Below are 8222 nucleotides of genomic sequence, written 5' to 3' on the forward strand. Positions count from 1 at the left end.
ACAATTTCTGTCTCTGGACAGGAAAATGGGCAAAAATGTTCAGGATTTTTGAGATATGCTCCATCCTTCCCTCTGCTCTCTGCCTCCGTCCTCCTCTCTGTTCTATCTGTTCTGCTCCAGTCTTCCTTGTTAGGAAAATCCCAATCTCCTTCCCATTGTTCTTCAACCTGTCTTTCCACATTCTCAGAACCACCCGAGCTGCTCTCAGCCCTACCTTACCCATCTTCCTCCTCCCCATACACACCAATCTGCTCCTGCCACCACTCTCACCCCTCCACCCCTCCTCCTGCCACCACAGCTCCTCCTCCCTCACTCCCCACAACTCCCTCTTATCCTGCAGCCATGGCTTCCCTGCCCACCTCTTCTACTGACACAACCTTTCCCCTCCTCCTCCATCCCTCTCCCCCTTCTCTCCTTCCTCCTCGCCTACAGCCATGATCAACTCCACCCACTCACCCCTCATTTCTCCTGTCAGTGCCCACACCCAGTCCCACCAGACCCTCTTACCAGATAACCCAAAGTTCCTTTGTCCTTTCAGGGAAGTGGCTGATGCTGAAGGGATTGGCCAAGTACATGTCCCATTCTCACTTCAAGATCTTCCCAGATTGAAAAGCGCCTTGGGTCCTTCTCTGCTGACACTTCTACTTATGTTAAGGAATGTTAATACCTCTCCCAGACTTATGATCTTATCTGACATGATGTCTATTTTGTTCTGTCCTTCATCCTTACCCAGGATGAGCAAGCCCACATCCAGCAGGCTCAATCAACCTATGATATTAGAAAAAAGCTCAAACAAGCTGAGGAGGGCCCTCAGACTCCTATCCAAGATCTGGTGAAAATGGCCTTTAAAGTTTATAATGCCCAGGAGGAGTCAGCTGAACTACCCAGGCAGGCCCAATTACAGAAAAATGTAACATTCCAAACCCAGGCCTTACCAGCGGCCCTGAGGCCTACAGCTCAAGCAAGAGCTTCATGGGGGATTCAGCATTCCTCTCTGCCAGGGACTTGCTTCAAATGTGGATGTGAAGGTCACTGGGCTAACCAGTGCCCAAGTCCACACCCTCCTTCCAGGCCATGCCCCATCTGTAAGCAGACAGAATATTGGAAATGTGACTGCCCCACGGCTGGCCCTTCCTTAGTGCCTCTACCTGGGGGTATGACCAGCTAGGTGGTCCCTTCTCTTGAACTGTTGGTGTTCACAGAAGACTGAGGAAGCCCAGACTCAAGGACCCCCATTTCACTCATGGAGCCCGGGATAATGGTTCAGGTAGTGGTTAAGTCTAAAACCTTTCTTGTGCACACAGAGGCTACAAATTCTGTCTTGCCTGCCCACTCTGGGCCTCTGTTTTCTTCCCAGGTCTCAGTTATGGAGATTGACAGCAAATCTTTCTACCCAAACTGAATTGCTCAGTTGACCTGTGCCCTGAAGTGACACCCATTCACAAACTCTTTTCTGGTCATTCCATCCTGTCCAGTTTCTCTCCTAGACAGAGATGTTCTCCAATTACAAGGAGACATGGTCGAAATAACACCACAAGAATACTACCTCCCATGTCCTTATGCTGCTAATCCTTACCCTCTCTAATAACCTGACAGTAGCTACTGTGCCATTGCCCCCTGATCTAGTCGATCCCCAGGTCTGGGACATCTCCTAGCTGGTCATAGCCTCCCACCAGTCCATACTTGGCTGAAACTGCAAACTAAACTTCCTTTATGTCCCCATTTTTCCATCTCCAAAACCCATAAGGAGGAACTTAGACCCATCATAGACTGGTTAATGCCCAGGGACCCCTTCCTACTTACTCCCCCTGCAACACTCCCATATTGCCAGGATGCAAACCCTCAGGAACCTATCGCTTAGTTCAGAATCTCCGCCTAACTAAAGAGACAGTTATTCCCATCCACCAGGTAGTTCCCAACCCTGACACTCTTCTTTCTCAGGTCCCCCCTTTGAACACTCACTTTAATGTCCTGGATCTTAAAGATGCCTTCTTTACAGTGGCCCTCCATTCTGACACTTATTAGCTCTTTGCCTTCATATGGGTAGACCCTACATCCTTTAGGTCTCAACAGATGACATGGAAAGAGAGTCCTACCTAAAGGCTTCAGGGACAGTCCCCATCTATTTGAGAAAGCCTTGGCATGGGAACTAACTGCTTGTAACTTGGGGGGCAGCACGCTCTTAAAGTATGTGGATGACCTTCTCCTATGCAGTTCATCACTCAAGGTTTCCCGAACTCACACTTCTCAGCTCCTCAATTTCTTGGGGTCCCTGGACTATCTGGTCCCTCCAGCCAAAGCCCAGCTTACTACCTCTTCAGTTATCTATTTAGGTACACTTCTCACTCCAACCTCTAAAAGCCTGACAACGGACAGAATTCAAGCTCCTCGTGACCTACAGCCACCCAAAACAGTGGACTACATCCTCTCCTTCCTGGGTCTGGCAGGCTTTTTCGGGCATTGGGTTCCCCACTTTGCACTTCTTGCCAACCCCTTATACAAGGCTGCTAAGGAGACCCCTCACAGGTCCCTCACCTCCTCTATCCTAGTAGCCAATTCCTTTCACAAGCTCAGGGATGCTCTTATATCTCCTCTCACTCTCTCTCTTCCTAACCCTAACCATCCTTTCTACCTCATTATGGGTGAAAGACAGGGTATCACCAATGGTCTCCTTACTCCACCAAATGGACACTCCTATAAGCCAATGGGATACCTCACCAAGCATCTTGACCCTATGGTTCATGGATGGCTACCGAGAAATGTTATAAAATTTTATATTCCTCTCTACTGAGAAGTCAACTTAAATATATTTCTAAAGGACAACAAAGAGAGCCTAACTTATTTAAACGTTAAAAGTATGGGATACAAAAATGTTTTAGCACTTTCTCTTAAAACGCAATTAAAACTTCTCTTACCTGTTTCATGTTTCATATATAATGATTAATTATGTTCACTAATTCATATTAATTCAAAAATCATATATATATATATATATATAATTTCTATAAAATAATAATAATATTCAGTCAAAAAATAAGATTATTGCAAAATCAAAACATCTTGCCCAAGGTTGACCAAGAGGCCACCTAACCTAAGTTAAAATTCTTCCATCTCATTCCAAGGTAAGATAATTATTCAAGTTTATTTAAAATTAAATTCAGAAGATAGGCTTTTGTTATAAAGATTACTCTATTCCTAAATTAAACAAAATACTATATGTAAATAAGTAAATGTTTCAAATTATATATAATTATATACCTTAATTTATAAGTATTATAAAATTAAATGTTTTACTCTTATTAGTTTTATATTGTATTATCCTTATAAGTTTTAAAACTATTCCCTGTTAAAGCCTTACACAAGTACAAATTGTAGTGTAACAACTGAAGTTAATTTGTAATAATAAGGTCATTACCTATAAGACAAACAACTTGTAAAACTGTATTTTCGGTATCTATACTGGCCCCATTTTATAATTTTGTTGCTTAGCCCATTAATAGACACAAAGGAAAATCATAAAATTCATAAAAACAACAAAAATCTAGGCCTCCTTTTGCTGTGGTGCCCTCTTTGGCTCAACAGCATGGACTTTAACCATCTTCCCATGCATCACAGGTCACTTTTGCTAATTTTCCTGGCCAAATAAAAATATTTATTGTCACTTCTTCCTGTTTAAATACTTGTAAAGGGCTGGGCCATTCTCTCATTTAAGCTAAGTATGCTCCAGCTTATATCAACTTTTTTCTACAATTTTAAAAATAAAAAGGAGGAAACAAAATCGCATATAACCCCACTAAATCTCACAATTATTTTAAAAAGGTCCAAAATTGTGATATTAAAATCTCACTCCTGCTGAGTGACACAAGGAGCACTAGAATAAATCAGATTCAGTAATAACATAGGGTAGAGGCTATGCCTGTATGTTTCCAGAAAACACAACCTGTCAACTAAAGGACCTGGCCTTTCAGGCTGAGCAGATAATTTAACAACAAGGAGGTAATAAGTCTGAACCACAATGTTTGTGGCTATGCTGGTTCTGTTGAGTTTCCAGGTGAGTGGAGTCTATGGAGAAACTTATTGGACCTATTTCCCAGGTCTACCTTTGTGGACTGGAGAATCCATCCCAGTATCTACTAATGATATTCACATAATGGGAGGTTTTACAGATGAATGCATGTGCCTGGATTTAATTACATTGGCTACAGTGGGAATCCACCTATGTTAGTCCCATGATGAATATGGTGGCTGTTTTAAAAGTAACTTTTAAGGAAAAGAGAGCATACTGGCCGCTGGGACTTAAGGTCAAATGGATGGACACTTATTAAATGGGAGTTGCCCATAAAAAGCCAGCCATTCCCATGGAAAATCCACCAATAAATTACTGCCCTAAATATTCTGCAATAGAATTTGGCACCTGTCCTAAATCGACAGAGTTTGTTAATGTCTTGCCATCACAACATAATGCCTCTAGAAATGTGGATATATTTTGGATTGGTCTCCAAGAAATGATAAAAACCACATCAGGATGCTATGACCCCTGTAGGTTCCATTTTTAATATTTTAACTTTCATAAGGGTGGTATTCCAAAAGATCTCTGGCATTTATTTGCTGCCTCAGATTTTCTCAATTGTACTGATGGCTCCATGTCTGACTTTATAGACAACAATTGCAAAGAGGGCTCCTATTAAGGCCTAGGAGCCTGAGTTCAATCTCCTTAGGCTTTAATTACTGGAAATGTAAGAGTGAGGAGAAAAGGTGAGAAATATCATGGAACTTTTTAAGAAATGTAATCTAATGAAGCTCATTGCCTCAATAATTTGGCTCAAAATACTTCCAAAGCCCTTACACTTGGGAGACTATTGAAGAAAAGATTGAGACTAAATTAATGCTTTGAAAATTTATGTAGGAAATGAACTTTCCACACTCAAATTTGAACAAAGGATTAGATGCCATGCTGGCTATAAGCATATCTGTCATAACTGCAGACAAATAATATGCTTTCCAATGGGGTTGGGAAAAATTATCTAATGGTGTTTGGCATAGCAATAATAATAGCTTGGACCTTATGAACCTTAGCTCACAGCCCTAGGGTCAAACACAGCCACCCAGAGATAGGAATAACCTGTGAAGCCTCAAACAATTTGATTTCCCCACTCTTATCGTGTTTTTCTTATTATGCTCCTCACTGAATACCTTTGGTGTGTTTCATTATAAAGGAAGCATTCCCAGGCTTTTCTCCTTGTTAGCATCAGACCCATTAGTTCTCTTAGACTTGTCAAGCCACTGCTTCCAATATTGTCCTGCATCTTTTGTGTTTAGTTCTTAATATTAATTATTAATATTAATAATTATTAGTATTACTATCCTGGGCTTTATTTTCAGCCAGCCCACACTTCAGGGGTTTCCTCCTCCCTCCCCATGCAGGTCACGAGCAGGAGTGATGTATTTCAAGCACTGAAAGAACAGAGGTGCCAACCTAGATTACTGCACCCAGGAACATAGTACTAGCCTTCAGAATTGGAAGAGAATTAGAGACCTTCCAAGATGAGAAGATCCTAACAGAATTCATGGGCACTAACCCAGCTGGACAGATACTTAAAGGAATCTTACAGAAGAGGAACAAAGATGAACACAACTGTGAGAGCTCAGAAAGTGTCTCTAGGAGAATAGATACACAAATGAGAAATGAGAGTGTCACATGTTATCACAGGTTATCAATTTAGAAAACCCTGAAACATCTGAGCATTCCATGTTTCCTTCTTCACCAAAATGACAAGCGAAAAAAGAAAGGAAGGAAGAAAGAAAGAAAGAAAGAAAGAAAGAAAGAAAGAAAGAAAGAAAGAAAGAAAGCCAACAAAAAATAAGAAACATACCATACCTTTCAGGATAACCTCGAGTACACATGGTCTTTATACTTCAATTTAAAGATACAGGGATAGATTGAATTTTTTTTAAATCTACTTCCCACAAGAAACTCCCCTCCCCTGCAAAAGTGAGCAAGAGTGAAAATGGAAAGATGGAAAATAATTTTCCAAGCAAGTGGAGTGTGGAGGTAGGGAGAAGTCACTATGCTTATATATGACAAACACACTGAAGCCAAAGCCAGGCACAAGAGACAAATAAGGGTACTCTAAGTTCATCAAGGGAAACACAGGAAGAAGGTATCATATCACAATGTCATATATATATACACCAATGTTGGAGTACCAATTTTATCAAACACTACTAGACAAAAAGGAAGCCATAGGCTCCAGAAAAACAAACAAACAAACAAAAAACAAAAAAACTGGGGGACTTCAGAGCCCTTCTCTCCAGGAGGTTAATCTTCCAGATGAACAATCAACAAGGGAATGGCAGAGTTAAGTGGCACTATGGGACAAGTGGACTTAACAGACATCGATAGAATAGGCCATGCAACAACTGTGGGGTACACATTTCACTCACCCGCACAAGGAACATTCCCCAAGGTATATTTTATATTAGGCCATAAAGCAAGTTTTTAAAAATACCAAAAAATCTTATATGCTTTCCAATCACAATGAAATTAAACCAGAAACTAAGAGCAGAAGAACCTACAGAAACCTCACAAACACTTGAGGATTATGCCTCACACCATCAATCAAGTGAAAAATCCCTAGAATCAGAAGAATTTGGAAAGACAACATAACTGAACTTGTGGGGTCCAGAAACAGCACTATGAAAAGGAAAGACTACAGGAAACTGCACCTAAAGACAAAAGAGAGAGACCTCAAGTAAATTTCCTGGTGATGGCTCAGGAAAACAAAAACCAGTCTAACATCAGGATAAGGAAAGAGATAATCAAGATTAGGGTGAAAAAATGCAATAGAAAATAAAGAAGCAACACCAAAGTTCAAGGGAACAAAGAGTAGTTCTTTGAAAGCATAAAGCATAGGTGGCAAAACTCTAGCTAAATTAACAAAAGAAAAAGAGATTAGAGCCAAACCAAGACATTGAAACTTGAAAAGGGAGGTCTTACAACAGATACCAAGGAAATTCATAGGATCATTAGGGAGAATTTTGAACAACTACATGCAAATATGTTGAAAAATCTAGGAGAAACAGACAAATGTAGGGACCAAAATGAATCAAGAAGATATAAACATTCAGATAATAGAAGGGACAAGTAAGGAGACTGCAGCAAAATCTTATGACAGGCAGTGGAGGACTGTTGGCATCTAGCAGGGTCAGTCCTTAAAGAAGTTAGCATCACCCTATCTGGGTAGTGGGGCTGAAGGTGTTAAAGCCCAAGTGTGCTCTTAGCACTTTCTCACGCTTCTTGTTTCTCCACTTGGGCTGATGACCATGGCCCCAAAGGCAGAGGCTCAGGTCCCAGTGATGCCAATGCTGAATTTGACCAGATTCTAGGAGAAGCAATAACACCAGTATCACATTACCCAAAATATTCCAAAGCCTAGACGTGGAAGGAACTTGTCTAAACTCAGCCTCCAAGTTCACTGTGTTCCTGATTTAAAACCTGACCAGGACAGAACCACAACAACTATGAGCAGAACAATGTGAGGGGAATGTCCCTGACCAGGAATGGAACCAGGTGTTGTGGGGGATGGAGACAGTGGTGAGTGCCATGCAGGTCTCCTAACTGGTTCTGGGAGGCTGCAGGGGAACCTGCGCCTGGGGCTTTTCTGCTGCTCCTGTAACAGGCACAGTCTAATTAGATTTCTGTTGGACTGGGGAGTATTGGGGTGACAGCCTGGTGAAGAACAAGAGCCTCCACTGGGCTCTCTGAAGAGATGACTCTTGTCTGCAGTTTGTGAGCTCTAATTACGACAGCATTAGACAAAGATGTGCCAAAAGGGTTCCATCATTTTCAGGGTCGTCATGGTTAAGACAGTTAAGATTCTTTGTGTTTAGAGACAAGAAGAAGAGAGGGAGTGTAGTTTGAGACAGAGCAAGTGGCTGACCTTGGGATTGCTCCCATGGGTTGTTGTCTTAGGGGACATGGCCCTGCCCCACTGAGGTGGGTGCCCTGGCCAAAGTGCTCTCACAAGTCTTCAAGGGGCAGAGCATGCCACACTCACCATCCTATGGTGGATGGGACAGGATGCCCAGTGACCCCATGGAGTGGAGGCAGATGAGGCCAGCTGAGGCCAGCTGAGGGCAGTGGAGGACTGTTGGCATCTAGGCAGGGTCAGTCCTTAAAGAAGTTAGCATCACCCTATCTGGGTAGTGGGGCTGAAGGTGTT

The sequence above is a fragment of the Marmota monax genome, unplaced genomic scaffold (genome assembly GCF_021218885.2).
Source record: "Marmota monax isolate L192 unplaced genomic scaffold, Marmota_monax_Labrador192_F-V1.1 WCK01_AAM20220418_F8-fsc00025, whole genome shotgun sequence".
Lineage (NCBI taxonomy): Eukaryota > Metazoa > Chordata > Mammalia > Rodentia > Sciuridae > Marmota > Marmota monax.